Here is a 17,018-nt window from a genome sequence, read left to right as displayed (position 1 = left end):
GTCAGAATTGGGCAAGCCTGAACCAAAAGAGGTCTCGTACATTTGGCTCCAGGCTGAACAGAACAGAAGGGCTTCTTCATTGCCAGCCAACCCGCCGTTATGTCAGCCTAGCACAGCGACATAAGAACATCACAGTCTCTCAGCCTCTCTGCAAAAGCTCTCTGGTCTAGGTTTATTGAGAAATCATTTTTTTGCACAATATGTGCATGTTTCTGGGCTGCTGAGCTACTCTGAGGGTACTGAGGTCTTAATTAGGCGGCCTATTGATAGCAGAGCAGACAAAGCTCTGTCACTTTTTTCCAGGTCAGTGCTTGTTGAGGTGCATTGATCTTCACATTGCAACTGATGCACGCAGACCAACTATGGACAGAGTAGTGGAGTAATGGATTGCAAAAAAATCACTAGGTAGAGCAATTGATTAAAATAATGTAGACACCAATTATCACGATGTCAGCAAAAACATGCATTATTTTAGATGCAAAGATCTGTGAGGTCTGTTGATCTCAGACGATACAAACCTTCTGTTTACAGTTGAACAAAGTGCAAATGACTGGGGCAGAAGGGAAAACACACATTTAGCATTTTGTAAAAAAAAAATTGTAAAAAAAAAATAAAACAAAAATGAATTGTTTGTGTAAAGCTAATTTGGAGAGGTCTTAAGAATCTGCTCCAATCTGGCTTTTTTTTTTAGTTCAAACCTTTCTATTAAATGTTCATTTACAGTATGACACTGCAAAGAAATTACATGTTTTTAAAGGAATTGCAATGCAAAAATTAAAACAAATCAAATAAACATTAAACAGGACGTGATGTTAAACCGTACCTTATGCCAAAAGATGGTAGTCTCATGAAGTTTACCATTTAAGCGTGGTGTGGGAGCTGTGTCTCAAACATGGGAAGGATCTAAATTTTGGGACGCATCATCATCAGTAGAGTTCCTTTGAACCCGGGGGTGTTTCAGCCTTTTTAACACTGGACACCCTCATCAAAGGTAGCCAGCTACAGGGTGATCAAGCCTGAGCTTGTGTCCCATAACTGTTTCCCACTTTCTCCTGTATGCTGCCTCGGGCCACTTCACACCCGGTCTGCACCTCTTGAGCTTCTGCTCTTTGATCTCTTCCTTTCAATTTCTCTGTGGCTGGGTGGAGTCTTCCACCAGCATTTCTCCGGTTATACCAACCTCTTCAGTGACATAGGTACTGATGCTCTGAACAGTTTTGTTCCCGTAGCTATGCTTTGATCAACTGATTTGACTGGTTGCTTCGTAAGAAGTACTGGTCAATACAATTTCCTTGCCTCTGCTTCCTCAAACATCCTCTTTTTCCTCGGTGGATTCTCAGCCCTCTAGGTGATATTTTTTTCCCAGTCACAGGTGCTCATCTGCCTCATGCTGAATCATAAGAAGCCTGGTTGCTTCATTGTCACAGCCTACAGGACTATGTAAGGCAGGGGGCATCCTCTTCCCTCAGTCAAGCCTAAAGCAGATAGTATACCATGTCCTGGTCTTTGAACCCAGCCTGGGTCCTTCCACTTGATCCTTATCTACTGGCCGCTTCTTTCGGCCAACATTAGAGGCTGATTTAATGGTCTGTCGCAGAGCCTGACCATGTATCCCAAAGGCTTTCAGCAGCCCAATTGTGGAGGAAACCATAAAACCTCTGCATCCAACTTTAACTGGATAGATGTTTGCATTGCATCCATGTTGTTGAGCGTCTGCTGCCAGTGCAGCAGTAATTTCTTGAACTCATAGGCCTCTTCAGCCAAGTTCTGCCGGGAAACTAAGCTCCATGATGTAAACAATTTTCAGTGTGGGGGACCAGAGTACCAAGTCTGGCCTGAGGGTGGTGGTCGCCATCTAAGGTGGAAAGATCAGTTGCTGGCCAATATTGACCAGAATCTTCCAATCACAGGCCATGATGTCTAGCTGTCCAGCTTCTGATTTGGTAGGTGAATAGCTGGACTTTTTCTGTCCCTCTAAGATGAATGATGTTGCTGTGAAGGACTTGGCTTAAGGGGCAAAACAAAGTAATACTCCACTCTCAACACCGGTATGACATTTTTTAATTGAGACCAATCGTCATCACCTGCATTGGCCAGTTTACATCTAATGTACACTGGAAACAAAGTGATAATGTATTTAATTATGTTTCTTTTTTTTTGCGCAGCTCTACAAACATTTTATAGCCCCTGAAATAAACTAATTTTTCCATACTTTCAGCTGTGGCCTGTGCTCACAGGGCTTCTGTTGCCTCTTTGGGTCAGAGTGACCCTAAAGCTCTAAACACAGACTTATCAGCAATTTCGCACGCTTCAATCTGTGAGCAGATTCCCAGAGGAATCTTGATCACATTTGGAGAAGCTGTGTTTGTTTCTGCAACATTAGTTAGCTTTACTTTAGTTTATTTTTTGCTTCAAAGATAGATTTATAAACTTTTTGCATTTATATCAGCATCACTTCAGCATTTAACTCCAACAATAAACCTAATTTCCTTTTCATACCTTTTTCGTAGCTTTTTTGAAAAAAAATAATCGCTACGAAATGCACAGCAGGAATCCAATGTGGGTGTAATTCAGTGGGATAATTGAAGAACCAACCCAACATAACCGAGCTGAGATTCAAGCCAAATTTTTATATTGATAAGAATTCCCTCTGAAATTTCATGGAATTTTCTATGGCATAAGATTGATCTTTGGTTAGATTTGGTCAAAATCCATTCAGTACTTTTGACTTAATTCTTTTAACAGACAAAACAAATAAATGCTCACAAAGGTAATAACTCTTCATCTTTTGCGCCAAGTTTATCTTCACCATCATCTCTAATCTGTGTTGACAAATGTAGTTTATCTGTATTAAAATCTATCTTAGCAGTATCATTAATAGAATTAGCATATCAGCATTTATTACATTGCAAAAACAGTTTTAGGATTTTTACATTATCCCATCATCCATAGACCAAATATTAATTTACCTGTTTAAAGAACGAAAGTTCCTTAATAGAAAGTCTCGTGACTGTTTGCATTGACCCTAATTGTTCCGGTATCCCCCCTACCCGTAGATAGACAGCATAAGCATAGGGCGATGCATCATTATCATAGACAAGGATGGCAGGACTTGTAGCTTTTACCAAAAAAGCCTTAAATACTTCACAAATTTTTTGTTTGCATTTGAAATCTTAAATAAAGATGACTCTCTCTATGTATGCTTGTTTTTGTTCGCTTATGCAGGAACTGTCATGTTAATCAATATTCAGGAGGTTACATAACATAACACATGTTGGGGGTCGAGACACTTGAGAGTAGCTACAGTTGAACACAATTTCATGTGCCGCTTTGACTTCCACTTGACTCTGGTTTTGGTTTGTGTAATAGATTCTTGCAACAATTGAGTCATTTTTAGTTCATTTTCTAATTTTGATAATCATACAAACACCACATTAAAACTTGGATCAGAAAATGCACCAGTATTGTGTTTTGTTTTTTTTAAATAAATGTTACAATGTTATATTGAAGTCAACAGTTATTAGAAAGCAAAACCCTCAGGAGAAAGAATTTAATCATTTTGAGTGTTGGTCACGATGAAGGAAAAGGAATGATTGGATTAGAGGCTGCGAGCAGCAGCTGTAGTGACGCAGGTGTAGTTACTGTGTTGGACTGTGCTGCTGAAAACATGTGGATGGCTCTGCGTTGACTGGCCGATCTACATTCCTAGTTCTACAGAAGGTCGTGACCTTTATGAACAGATCAACTGAGCTACAAGCCCAGAGACATATTCCAGTTGGTCTGGGTGTAATCTTTATATTTTGTAGTAAGTAATGTTTATTTTTATAACACCTTTCACAGACAGAGGTCACAAGGTATAGACCGGGATCGAACCCCCAACCTCTCAATCAGAGGACAGCCCCTCTACCAGGTTAAGGATCATCATTTACTACGTACTATAAAGAAATACTGCCAACAGGTGCACGAAAACCTGCGCAGCGAGTGATTGAGGTGCAATGCTTCTGTCGTGATGTGTCACCAGGTAAAATGACCACCGGTTCAGCCAATACACCAATAGCTAAGCCTGTTTCTGTACCAGCGTCTTTTCAGATTTGAATGCAGTCAAAATAACCTGAACGACTTGTTTGTCATAACACGATAAAAACACACGTCAGATGAAGATCTGCATGTATTTTCAATCACAGGATAAAAATTAAATGTTGGCAAATTGCATCCGTCACATTTTCCTGACAATAGGTCATAAATAGCGTGTAAAGGTGAGATGTTTTCACAAAACATGCACGTGAGGCACTTCCATGTTATATTTGGAGCTGATTTTGAATAAAGAGATTGTTTCTTCCCTCTCAGAACTTGGATTTTTTTTTTTCCATCTGTTTTCATTTGAAAATGAGGCCCCATGTTGGGTAATTAAAAACCCAGCAAAAAATGTGTTTTGAACATTGTGACATTAGGGAAAGTGATCTTTTGAAATGAGTTTGATCCCGTTTTACTTCTCTGGATGTAAATGTTCTTGTTGAAATGTCACCAGGTTTAATAAAGGATAGCCAACCTAAAATCATGCAACATGACAATGAGCTAACCTTGCAGCGCTGTCATACCCACAGGAATGTATATTTAATAGAAAGAAATCTAAAATGAAGGGCACATCCGCAGGTCATGACAATGATACACCACACAGAGCGCATTGTCATGTATGATCCAAGCTGATTGGGTCTCCAGAGAGGTCATTAGTGCTGTAGCACACATGTAGGCTGCTTTGCTGCTATACACACACATCTCACCTGTGCATCCATCTCTCCATCATTCCCTCTCCTTTCTTTTACTTCCCACACTTCACCATTTCAAAGCTTTCCACACAGACTCCACCTTCTTCTATGATAAATGTTTTTAATAATCTTGTTTCACACTGAGGAGGACAAGAAGGTGGGCACCAATTTAGAAGTATGGCCCTGAGGTGGGGGACCGTCAGCCCATGGATACCCAGAGTTAATGGTCTGAAATGGATTGTTGCTACAAGTGCAGAGGTGGATATTACTCTGCGTTTCCCCTGCTGGTTTGCTGTGTTGCTGTCTGTCTGGGCTGAAGTCTCTGCAGGGGCCACAGTCTGCGTTCTTACGTCACATTGAGCCTGTAGAGCAGTACCTGCCACTGCTGATCTCCTTAGGTCTGAAGTTTAATAGCTGCTGTTGAGTTACGAGGGAGGTTTTCTGCCTGTGCGTGTCCTGCTTTCCAACAAAATGAGGAAGTGCCTTCACATTATTTTACACGGTTTTGTGTTAGTCTGTAAGTTGACTTTAGCTCCTAGTAAAATAAACTATTTAGATGATTGATGCATCTGATGAACCAAACTCACCCTGTCAAACTCAAGGCTCGGGGGCCAAATCTGGCACTTGAGACCAGGTGTCAAACTCATTTTAGTTCAGGGGCCAAATAACAGCAGTTTGAAGTAATTTCAACATTATTGTGCCCCAGTTTGCACTTCCACATATACATAAAGATACAAAATATGTAAGAAATCGACAATATCCAAGCAATCAGTGGATATTAGTCCCAACAGGATCTTCACTTTAAATATCCTAAATTCTATGACAAATTTATATTTAATTAAGGGAAATATGTCATAATTTTAAGGAAAATCAAAGGATTCAATTGTAGATATTTCATATATAAATACAAGAATTCAATGAAACTGTTGTTCCTGACATTCTTTCATGTAATTTCCCCAAATTAGATAAAAATTGGTCAAAACCAATGAAATTTAAAAGAAAAGATCCTACAGGGACTGTTATCTGTCACTTATTACCTAAATATTGTTGGCACCCTACATACTGTACTTTATGTATCATTTACACATCGTGTAAAGCACAAACTCAGGGGCATTAATGTTGAAATTGCTCATTTTCCCGCCTAAAATCTGCAGCCCACTTAAGATCAAACTATTTCATATTTGGCCCCTGAACCAAAAAGAGTTCGACACCCCTGTTTTAGGGTGTCGAAGTCTGGTCCTGAAAAACCCCTGTCCTGCATGTCCTCTGGCTCCAACACACCTGAATTGATTAATGTGTCATCAACCCTAGTGATTCCCATTATTAAAAAATGTGATTTCAGCCAACAAGGAGAAAACTGGATTGTAGTGACATTAAAGCATGATTGGGAAACTTCTGCCATTTGGTTTGTCAATATTAATCAATGCAACAAAAACTAATAGTGTATGTTAACTGTTCTTCAGAAAATGTACTTTGACAGTCGAAACACGTCAGGAGATCAAAGTAAATTTCCTGAAGAAATTAAACCATAACATATTATTCAAAACAAAGACAAAAAGAACTTGCTGGAAATATCAACAAAAACTGTAAAAAGAAATGGCATTTTTAAAACAAAGGTTGGCACTTCTAAAGTTGACTTTTCAACCAGGAAAAAAAAACAAGGTTTTATATATTCAAGTAAAGAACAATGCTAATCAGAATCACCCAGTTTACAATGACAAGTTTGGATGAACTACACGGCCGGGCCCGCGGAACATCTCCGCACCAAATGGCACGTACCATGTTCCCAAGAATACAGTCAAGTGAACCTGTTCCACGGACTAAAAAAAGGTCTTGTAGAGGCTCCTCACATCCGCTCATAGAATATCCATGTCAAAATACAGCCTATGAATTACTGAGCATTAACGGAGGAGTAGTTACAGTATTTGAAAAATGGCGCTCGCTCGGCACATACGGAGTAATGGACCCCATTCATCAATTGGTGTGTGTCAATGATTCAAGACCACCAACTGTCAGGGTGGGCCCCTGGGACCCTGATCAAATTGTGCAAGGCATAATCGCAATCTACGTTGAAATACCTTTGAAACAATAATACATTTGGAAAACACCGAAAATTCATACCAAACTGCATTCTGATCTAACGAGAACTAATGGAGTAGTCATTTGAATAATACGTACGGGGTAATGGGCCCCATTTATTTATTAATATGTGCCAAATATCCAGTACCTGCCAACCGTTGTAATATTTGACTCCCAAATAAATGAGAAATCGACTTTCGTTTTTTTTTCTTCTTTAGGGGCCCCCAAATCGAAAACCAGGCTCCGATGCGTACACATCCATAGATTACACTTATCAAATTTCAGCCCGATTCGTTCACAAATAACAGAAGTAGCGATTTTAACTAGTGTACACAAGAACAAAGTGAGTGGCGTTTTGAGTCCGGTAGCCTAAAAAGATTCTTATTTATGTTAATCCCAAGAGTTCTTTCTGTTGGCTTCACTAAAGCATCAAAATGAAATATATAAGATAGCATCGTGATTTAATTCAGTATATTTAATTCATATGCTTTTTTAAAATGATCCTTTATACAATTTATAGTCTGTGATAAACAATAATTCTAGTTATTTCCGAAATAAGTCATATTTTCTTCTGCATTTATTTATTTGTCCATAAGCACAGTTACATAAAAAGTGCTTAATGGATTTTGATATAATTTTTTTTTTACCAAAGATAGACCTTACACCATGGAAGATTCCATAACATTTTGGAGGGTGTCCAGATCAATATACTGATCCTGGATCAGTTTCAAAACAAAAAATCCCTACCTCTCATCATTGGTGAAACTTCAAAAACTCATCTCAGTTCGTAATGACCGAGTTTTATCAAATATGACTCACTTGTGTCGGGTTGGCTCCTAAATAATGACACAGTTTCATCCAGCTTGCACAATTCATCTTGATTGTCCGCCAATATCTGGCAAAAAAGATATTTGGCGCTTGACAGGGTTTGTGCTTACGAGTGCTCTTGTTTGGGATTATGACTGATTTTAAGAAACAATTAGTAAGAAAGGTGGGCATTTGGACAAATTCAGTGACACGTTTTCAAACACAGCTTATTATCTCAGTTTATTATGAAGTAAGCAGCAGTGGCTGTTGATGTTGAAGTGCATGGCAATGAAAAGTAACTCAAATATTTGGTTCCTCTCACTGTCAGTTCAGATTAATAACTGCCTTCTTCAATGCATCACTGCAGCAAAATCTCACTGTGCTTGAAAGCACCACAGGGTTTGGTACGTATAGCTACAGTCTTCACTAAGCTCTCTCTGGCACTGGTGAGTGTTGCAAAAACAAACCACCACAGTCGTTCACTGGAGAACCTGCTGTAGCACACAGACATTCATCGTTTGATGAAACAATGGCCAAAGGTTAAGGCTGAATGTGATATATAAAAAAATACCACTTCATTGGTTTTTCTCATGTTTGCCCATTTCTTCAGATTTATTTTTACATGCAACATCCAGGGTTGGGGTCAATTATGATTGTAATCATGTAATATGATAAATAATTACAATAATGGTGCAATTACAATTGTAATTGAAAAACTGCTGCTGTTGTAATCGTAATCGACTTCAGAAAATTGACTTTGTAAATGGCATGGGAATCTATATAATCCTATAAAAATTGTCAATTATCATTTGAGAACCGCATGTTAAAGTTCTATGGCTTACAAACATGTAGTTAATCATTAAAATATGTTTCATAAAGTTCACATGTCACTTTCTTTGAGGATCATTTTAACATTTAAAAAAAACAAATGAAATCCAAGGCTATCCTGACAAAAAGGCTGACACATAATAAAACCTATATTTTAATGGATAAGGAAGAATAGATGAAAAATTTATTAGATGATAGATCATTTTTTTTGTATATTCTAAAGCTGAAAACCGACCCGTTATCATGAGAGATGCTAACAGAAAGCTAACACAAGGAAGGTTATGTTTTGAGATTATTTATGAAAGGCTCAGTAATTGTGATTAATTGTAATTTAAATTTAGTAATTGAGAATGTAATTGTAAATTATTTCAGGTGAAATACGTAATTGTAATTGAACCCAACCCTGGTAACATCCCTGTTTCACTCTTGCAGTGAATGATGAGGTATTTCCAGTACGCTACTTCCTCTACATGCTTAGTTTAATGGATTGTTTTTAACCTATAGGACTCACTAATTGCATGTCGCCTCTTAGCTGCGCTCATCAATAGTGGCTACGTTGTGTGAGAGAGAGAAAGGCCAACATGGGGGGAACAGAGGGGTGCTGGTGCCAGTAATCCGTCTCATGCAGAGACACTTATCAATGCTTCCTGGATCCTGGCTCTACGCACTGCAATCACATGAGAGCGAGCTCAGATGGAGAAATGGCAGCCATTACTGGAAGTGTTTGCGTACAGTTTTCCAGAGATCGCTGCCGAACACGGCTCTGTATCACCACCAGTCACAGGCACTTAATCAACACATAGAACAAAGGCAATGAGCATACGTTTCCAACACTGATATCTGCAGAGGGGCACGAAATGGATACTCACGTTACTGTAATTGAGTTGCTTTCATGGATATTTGTACTAAATCAGTAATTTTACTTGTACTTAAGTTGGTTTTAAAATAATTAATTTGTTACATTTCTACAACCTGAGTTACTGAGTAAATTATTATTTTTTGTTTTAAAATGGACAGACATTGTGAAACTACTGTGACATCATAGCTGACCAGACGGATTAAATGTAATGAACCGCGCCAAAACAGCATTGATCGCAGGTTATTTTCTTAGTTAGTACATAATTTTTTATTTTTTTTATTTTTTTTTTTAAATGTAATTCAATGGTGGTGTTTTATTTTTTAAAAAAAAGGAAATGTACATTTAGAGGAAACCTTTTATTTTATACAGATGCCTTTGTGGAAAACACATTAAGTTACAATCGTGCAAGATTTCATTTCTTCCTTTTCAAGTTTATACATGAGATGTTTACTGTACGCAAGGGAACCGTGGCAGGATTTATTAACAAAAATAAGCGTGGGGGGTGAAAGTATCTGGTCATTTTTACTGCGAGTACTATTGAATTGAGTTACTTTTTCCTTGTATTGGAGCGCCGGTATTTTATCTATGACTTACTTGTACTTGAGTACAATTTCAATTAAGTAACAGTACTTCTAGTTGAGTAGAATACATCAGTACTCTTTACACCTGTACACGTAAACAAAAGCAATTAGTTTTATTTGTCAGCAGCAAATTGGTGCCATTAATGATGAACTACTGAGAAACACAACTCGCTGACGCGTTCAGAGTCTACATTTGAGGGATCCAGTCACGTCACGACCAACACGCCGACACTCACACACGTGTGGAGTGAAGCCTCTTGCAGCAGCAGACTCCCTGACCTGATGGCCAACGAAGGAACCAGAGCCAACTGCTGAAACTTCATCAACTCCTCACAGACAGTTTTTATTTACTCCTGTAGAACAAAACACATCAGTCTTGAGTGAAGTGTCCTTTAACTTAAATTCTGTTTAAACTACAACGTATTACCAAACAGTCATGCTTTGCTTGGTTAAATAGCAAAAGAAAAAAAAAAAAAAAAGAAGTTACATTTGATGTTTTGTGTCTAGTGGTGTATAGATGTGTGCCTTCAGCATACAGCAACACTGGTTGATCAACTTAGAATAGACGGATATTATACATCTAGTTATTTTTTAGAACTAATTTCAACCGTCTCGATTCCGTCTATTTTTAGACAGAATTTAGACATTGCACTTCAATCCATTATTCGTGAGTATAATATACGTCTAGTTTACATTTACACGACTAAAAAAAGTCATTTCTATACCCCTGGTAAACCAATTTTAGACTAGATGTCTAAGGAACATTTAGATGTATATTAGACGTATAATAGACCTAAAAATGCTCTTTTGGTTTGTTTGGGTTGATTATTGCCTTCACCAAGATGATATTTTCACCAGTGTTTGTTTAATTGTTTGTCTTTTAGCAGGATTACATTAAAAGCACCTCATAGATTTTGACTAAATTTAACCAAAGATAACTTTACACCATGGAAGATTCCAATACATTTTGGATGGGGACTGGATCAATATATTGATTATGAAACAGTTTGAGGAATCCCCATCTCTCATCATAAGCATAATTTAAATGTAATTTGTAATTGACTGATCTTTATGAAATTAGACTCAGGTCAGGTTGGTTCTTCAATTACTCCAACGACTTTCATCTGGATCAGATCAGCATTGCTCATGTCATCTCAATTTCTTTGGATAAAAATGGGAACGCCCATACGTTTGGACCTACTGTATATCATTTATGGCCATAGGAATTTCTTCCTAGCCTTTAAAGCAGAGGTAGGCAACTTTTATCACAGTGGGGCAGAAAAAAAAGTGTTTAATCAGAGGGCCAAATGATCAACATTCATGTCAGAATTTAGAATAATGAGTGATCTGAGCATTGACAGGAAAGAGCAAAGAGTTTTTATAATAATAACATTTATAATTGTGTGTTTTTCTGTCCTGTGTATATGCATTTCTGTATTCTAGTGTATTCTTCCTGTCATTGGGTATTTGTATTGCCATTTGCATTTTGTGTTGGAGTATTTTTGTTTGGTAGTACTTGGAGTCATTTTTTGTGTTTTTCTTGTCTGTGTACTTTAGTTGTTATTTACCTTAATTTTGTGTACTGTATTTCTGGTTGCATTTCTGTGTTTTTATCTCGTCTTACTAAATTTTTGTATCTTTTAATGTATTCTTGCCTCATGTATGGCGTTTTTACCTTTTACGAAATGCCGTAAACACCTGGCAAGAAACTACCCATGAAAACATTTTTATAAAGTTGATAAAAAATGTGCACCGTCCCTGTAAAATAAAGAATTGAAAATATAAATATAATTTATTTATAGTTCATTTGTAGGTTCCCAGAATGGGCATTGAGTAGCACACAGATCTATTTTAGAGAGTATTATTCTGAAATACCATTGAACATCCTCTGCTAACGCCACAGGTGTGTGTATTTCTGTGTGTGTGTGTGTGTGTGTGTGTGTGTGTGTGTGTGTGTGTGTGTGTGTGTGTGTGTGTGTGTGGAAAGCACTCTGCCTTCCTTTGTGTGTAACATTGTGCGTTTTTCTGGCTGCACAGCTGCAGGGATGAAGCCACTCCATAAAATGCTGAAATCTTCACACACAAAAACCTTGCTGTATGCAGGTTTCCACTCATCCCAACATCTGTTCAGCAGCTGTATTCACAGAGCAGCGTCCCTCCGACTCCACACACTCATCATGGTGTGTTTACAGACATGAGGCACGAGAACACTTTCTACACAGTTTCTGTGAACTCACACACACGACACGGACTCTTTACACCACTGTCACTATAGCAGACTGACACTTTCACACTGAACTGCCTCAGAGGGGTTTTTTGTGTGTATTTTTAATCCCAGACTTGAAAGCAATGGATTACAAGTACTCACTTTCTTGTATTTTTTTGAGTATATTTCTAAATCAGTCATTTTACATTTTAAAAGTAGTATAGTAATTTGTTACATTTCTTAACGCAACCGTTAAAGTATTGTTTTTTGTTTTAAAATGATCAACGGACATTGTGAAACCACAAAAGAATGAAATGACCAGACAATCAAATGCATCACAGATTATTATTATTATTATTATTATTATTATTAACATTCCAAAACAGCATTCAATGCAGCTTCTTTTCTCAGTTTTAGAGTTCATAAATGTAGCTATACTTAGAGCCTGAGAATTTTTACATTTTGAATTGAGTTTATTGGTGTTATTTTATTTTGATAAACCTTTTGTTTTATACAGATGCCTATTATGAATAGTTTTAATCGTGCAAGATTTCATCTCTTCCTTTTTAAGTTTATACATGAGATGTTTACTGTATGCAAGGGAACCGTGGGAAGATTTGTTACCAAAAATAAACATGAAGGGTGTAAGTCATTATTAAATTTTTACTTTAAATTTCATGTCAGTTAGATGAATGTTGCAGGCTTTATTTATCACTTCATAGTAGACATCTTTAGTGCAATTTATCAGAATTCATGCTCGTTTCTCCAGAGCCAAAAATAGCTTTTCTGCGCTGGCCGCTTTGAAAACTTTCAGATAATAGTAAATTATTGTCAAAAAAAAACACAAGTACAGGTTAAAAGTTAATTAGGCAGAAATAGATTTCTGACCAAACCTTTGCAATACAAAGCTTGCTGAATTAATCTGGGAATTCCCAACCTTGTGACCGGCTTTCTGTTTCAGATGAATTGTGTTTACTGGTGGGCATCACAGTGGTCAGTGCAGTGCATGTGTTGGCTGTGACTTTCACTCACTGTCACACGACGACAGAGCACAACCCCGAGAGGCAGCTCCATCGCCTCGTCTTTATCTTTTATGGATGGAGTCGTCCGCAGAGCATCTTCAGAGAGCGTGTGGCCGCATCCCTGGGAGCCGTGGACCGAGGGGCTGTTGCCATGGATACTGGTGACACCATAAGGCGTGCATGTGTGTGGGCTAGAAGACACAATTGATAGCAAAAGATCAGGGGCTAAGTTGATGTGGTGTGGAATGCGGTACCTTGTATAAACAGGTGATCATCTCTGCATCGCAGCATGTAAACATCACAGGAATTCTAATCTGAATTAATACATTAAATAAATGACATTTCAACACTTAATATCATCACTAACTATTAAAATGTAAAAATCTGATTTTTCATATTAAATGTATGCATAAGTTATATTAGGTGAACCAGACTTTACTATGTTTATTTTATTAATTAACTAACAAAAATAGTTAAATACAAAAATAAAATAAAACTGGAGGAAGGACTCACCTCGCTTGCTTTATGTGACTACTTTTAATTGGCTGATCTCTATATATAGGTGTGATAACATCCAGAAATGTAGGTTAGCCCTGATCAAGACCATGTTTGGTCAAAAAATGTTGGCTTTTTAATGATTTGACAATTACAATAAAAGCTTTTTAAAAATCATTTTCCTCCATTTGATTTTTTCCAATTTTGGAGTGCCTGATTTCTTCCCCCTGTTTATCCAAGAGCACCCCAAACTGCTATACTTTAAACACTTTGAGCAGCCAGTCATCCCCTTGCCTTTGTTCTTCAAAACAACAGGGCTTATGCCTACATGAAGGAATCCAGGGACATTAAGAAAATGCACCAAGCACACATTGGCCAAACACTCCTATAAACAGTGAGGGAGGGAATCACAGGAGGGAGTCTAATACCTCACAGCACACACACACACTGACCACACTGGGTGTGAGACACAAACAGGAATAACTGAAAGCACAGAGACGCAATAAATAAAGATGTCAAAAATTACAAGGAAACCAAAAGCCACTGTAACCACATGTGCAAATTGTAAATAGCATGAGGGCGGGGCCACTGCACCAGTGGTTGTCAACATTTTTAAGCTGCAACCTCCAAAATAAAGGTGCCAGAGACAGGGGACCCCCACAGTACCTGAAGGTGGTTAAACATAAAGACAGGGTCATCTATAAGGGGTAGTAAAGGGGAGAGCTTTTTGGGGCCCATCCATAAAGTCAGCAAAATGATGGTCCATTGTTCTATGAATCTTTGATAACCACATCTGATTAATATCCACTGGAAGTTCATTATTATTTGGGCCATAGTGTAGTCATCTTAAAGCAAATTCTGATATTTTCTTCTAAACACATTAAATAGCTCATAAATGTACTCCTTAAAACATGTAAAAAGCCATTCAACCATTTATAATGTAATTGTGGAGCTAGGCTTCACAAACTGTTTCAAATTATTGTGTTCAGGATTTAATGGGCGGGTCAGAAATCATAGCCGCTTTACGTAACGAAGCCATCAATAGCATAAACCCGACCCTGCTGCTGAAGAACACCAAACTTCAACTTTTTGAAAAATAGGGTATATATAATGGGTTAAAAGTGTCCAAAAAGGTGGAAAATGTGGTGAAATGGGATTTTTAAAAAAATCCACAAAAAAGGGTTAAAAGTTGCACATTGGAGTGCACAAAAATAAACAGAAAAAGCAGTTTAAAAAAAAAAAGAAAAATGGGGGTATTAAAACAATTAGTTTAAAATAACAAATAATGGGAATGAGAAATTGTGGAAGGTTAAAAGTGACAATAATGGGTCAACATATGTGACGTTAGGTGGGAAAAGTGGTGGAAAGGGTTAATAAGTGCTGAAAATGTCTTGAAAGTGGAAAAAATGTCCAGAAAAGGCATTAAAAGGAGTAAACATATGACAAGAAAAAGGTTAAAACACAGCAAGTTTGGTTTAGTTGCAGAAAAAAAAGGTAAAAAAAAACAAAAATAAATAAGCAGAAAAATAGGCTCATTATTCAATAAATCTTAGTTTCTTGAAGGCATCTGGCGACCCCCTCATAGTGTCTAGCAACCTCAAATGGGGTCCCAACCCCAAGGTTGAGAACCCCTGAACTAAAGAGAGGGTTCCATATTACTGAATGCCCAGGTAAGCCCCCCATGATGAACACAGGTATGGTCCTGTACAATCATTACAATCTGTATTTACAAGTCTCTTAATATAAATTGACTTTATTATTATTTTTAATTGCTTTATTCAAAACACAGCAAAATATATTAGTAACACACACACAACAAATAGTTAAGTGGGAAGAACCAAAAATAAATACTAGACTAGAGAACATGACTCAGGCATTAAAATAAGCAGTGATAAAGCTGGAGCAGAATTACATGAATTAAAATGTTGGCCCCTGTTCTAGGGCTGTGTAGAATTTAACACAGGCCTTAAACAGGGGCCAACATTCATGTTTGTCAGAGTAAAACAGACATTAGCTACTTACATCCCTGCCACACCAACCCAAGCAAACAGTTCAGGTATGACGAAACCTAAGAGGTGCACAGGTGGTCTAGATTAGCTGATTAAGACCCACAGAGTGGCAGGGACTGGTACATGCAGCAGTGGTGCATTCAATGACACGAGAAAATGTGCAACTCACCTCACTACACAACACATAAAATAAGATTGATTCCAAACATTACGGAAACAAAAGAAATGCAAGTGAGGATGCGTAAACTGAATACCTCGGAGTCAGTATAACTCTCAGTATAACTCCACGGAGTCAGTATAACTGTCATTGTATAACCCCTCAGAGTCAGTAGAACTTCACAGAGTCAGTATAACTCAGTATAACCCCTCAGAGTCAGCATAACTAGGTATAACCCCTCGGAATCAGTAGAACTCTTCGTATAACCCCTCGGAGTCAGTATAACCCCTCAGAGTCAGTATAACTCAGTATAACCCCTCGGAGTCAGTATAACTGTCAGTATAACCCCTCAGAGTCAGTATAACTCAGTATAACCCCTCGGAGTCAGTATAACTCTCTGTATAACTCCTCAGAGTCAGTATAAGTCTCTGTATAACCCCTCTGAGGCAGTATAACTCAGTATAACCCCTCGGAATCAGTAGAACTCTTTGTATAACCCCTCAGAGTCAGTATAACTTCACGGAGTCAGTATAACTCTCAGTATAACCCCTCAGAGTCAGCATAACTAGGTATAACCCCTCGGAATCAGTACAACTCTCTGTATAACCCCTCAGAGTCAGTATAACTGTCAGTATAACCCCTCTGAGGCAGTATAACTAGGTATAACCCCTCGGAATCAGTAGAACTCTGAGTCAGAATTACCTCTTGGAGTCAGTATAATACAGTAATTAACTGTATTAATGACTAACAGCAGGGGACGGTGTGTTTACTGTCCCAATAGGTTTGAATGGGAAATTTTGTGTTTATCTTTGCTAATTAATCACTAACCGTTAAACTTACAAAAACAGGAGTGTCCCTAGTCACTGGTCGGTAAAATTAGACAAAATTTACAAAAAAAAAACAAAAAAGCAGGATGATCTTAGTACACAGATCGTTTTAATAAAAGGATTGGAGAATCTCACACCTTTGGAGAAAAATCTCCAAAAAGTTTACTTCTGTATGGTTTTCTATGTATTTGGGATTACTTGTGTTTTTCTAACCAAATAATACCATTTTTGATAGATTAAAAGATAAGTTACAAATCTTAGAACACATTCTACCAAAACACAAACCTGGAGTAGAATAAAACCATCATCGGCTCATTCGCAGGAACTGAACAGCAAGAGCATTCCAAGCAAAATACTTAAATAATGCAAACCAGTTTTTTCT

Source organism: Gouania willdenowi, chromosome 24 (assembly GCF_900634775.1).
Source record: "Gouania willdenowi chromosome 24, fGouWil2.1, whole genome shotgun sequence".
NCBI lineage: Eukaryota > Metazoa > Chordata > Actinopteri > Blenniiformes > Gobiesocidae > Gouania > Gouania willdenowi.
The sequence above is the reverse complement of the archived record's forward strand: the minus strand, read 5'-3'. Positions refer to the sequence as shown.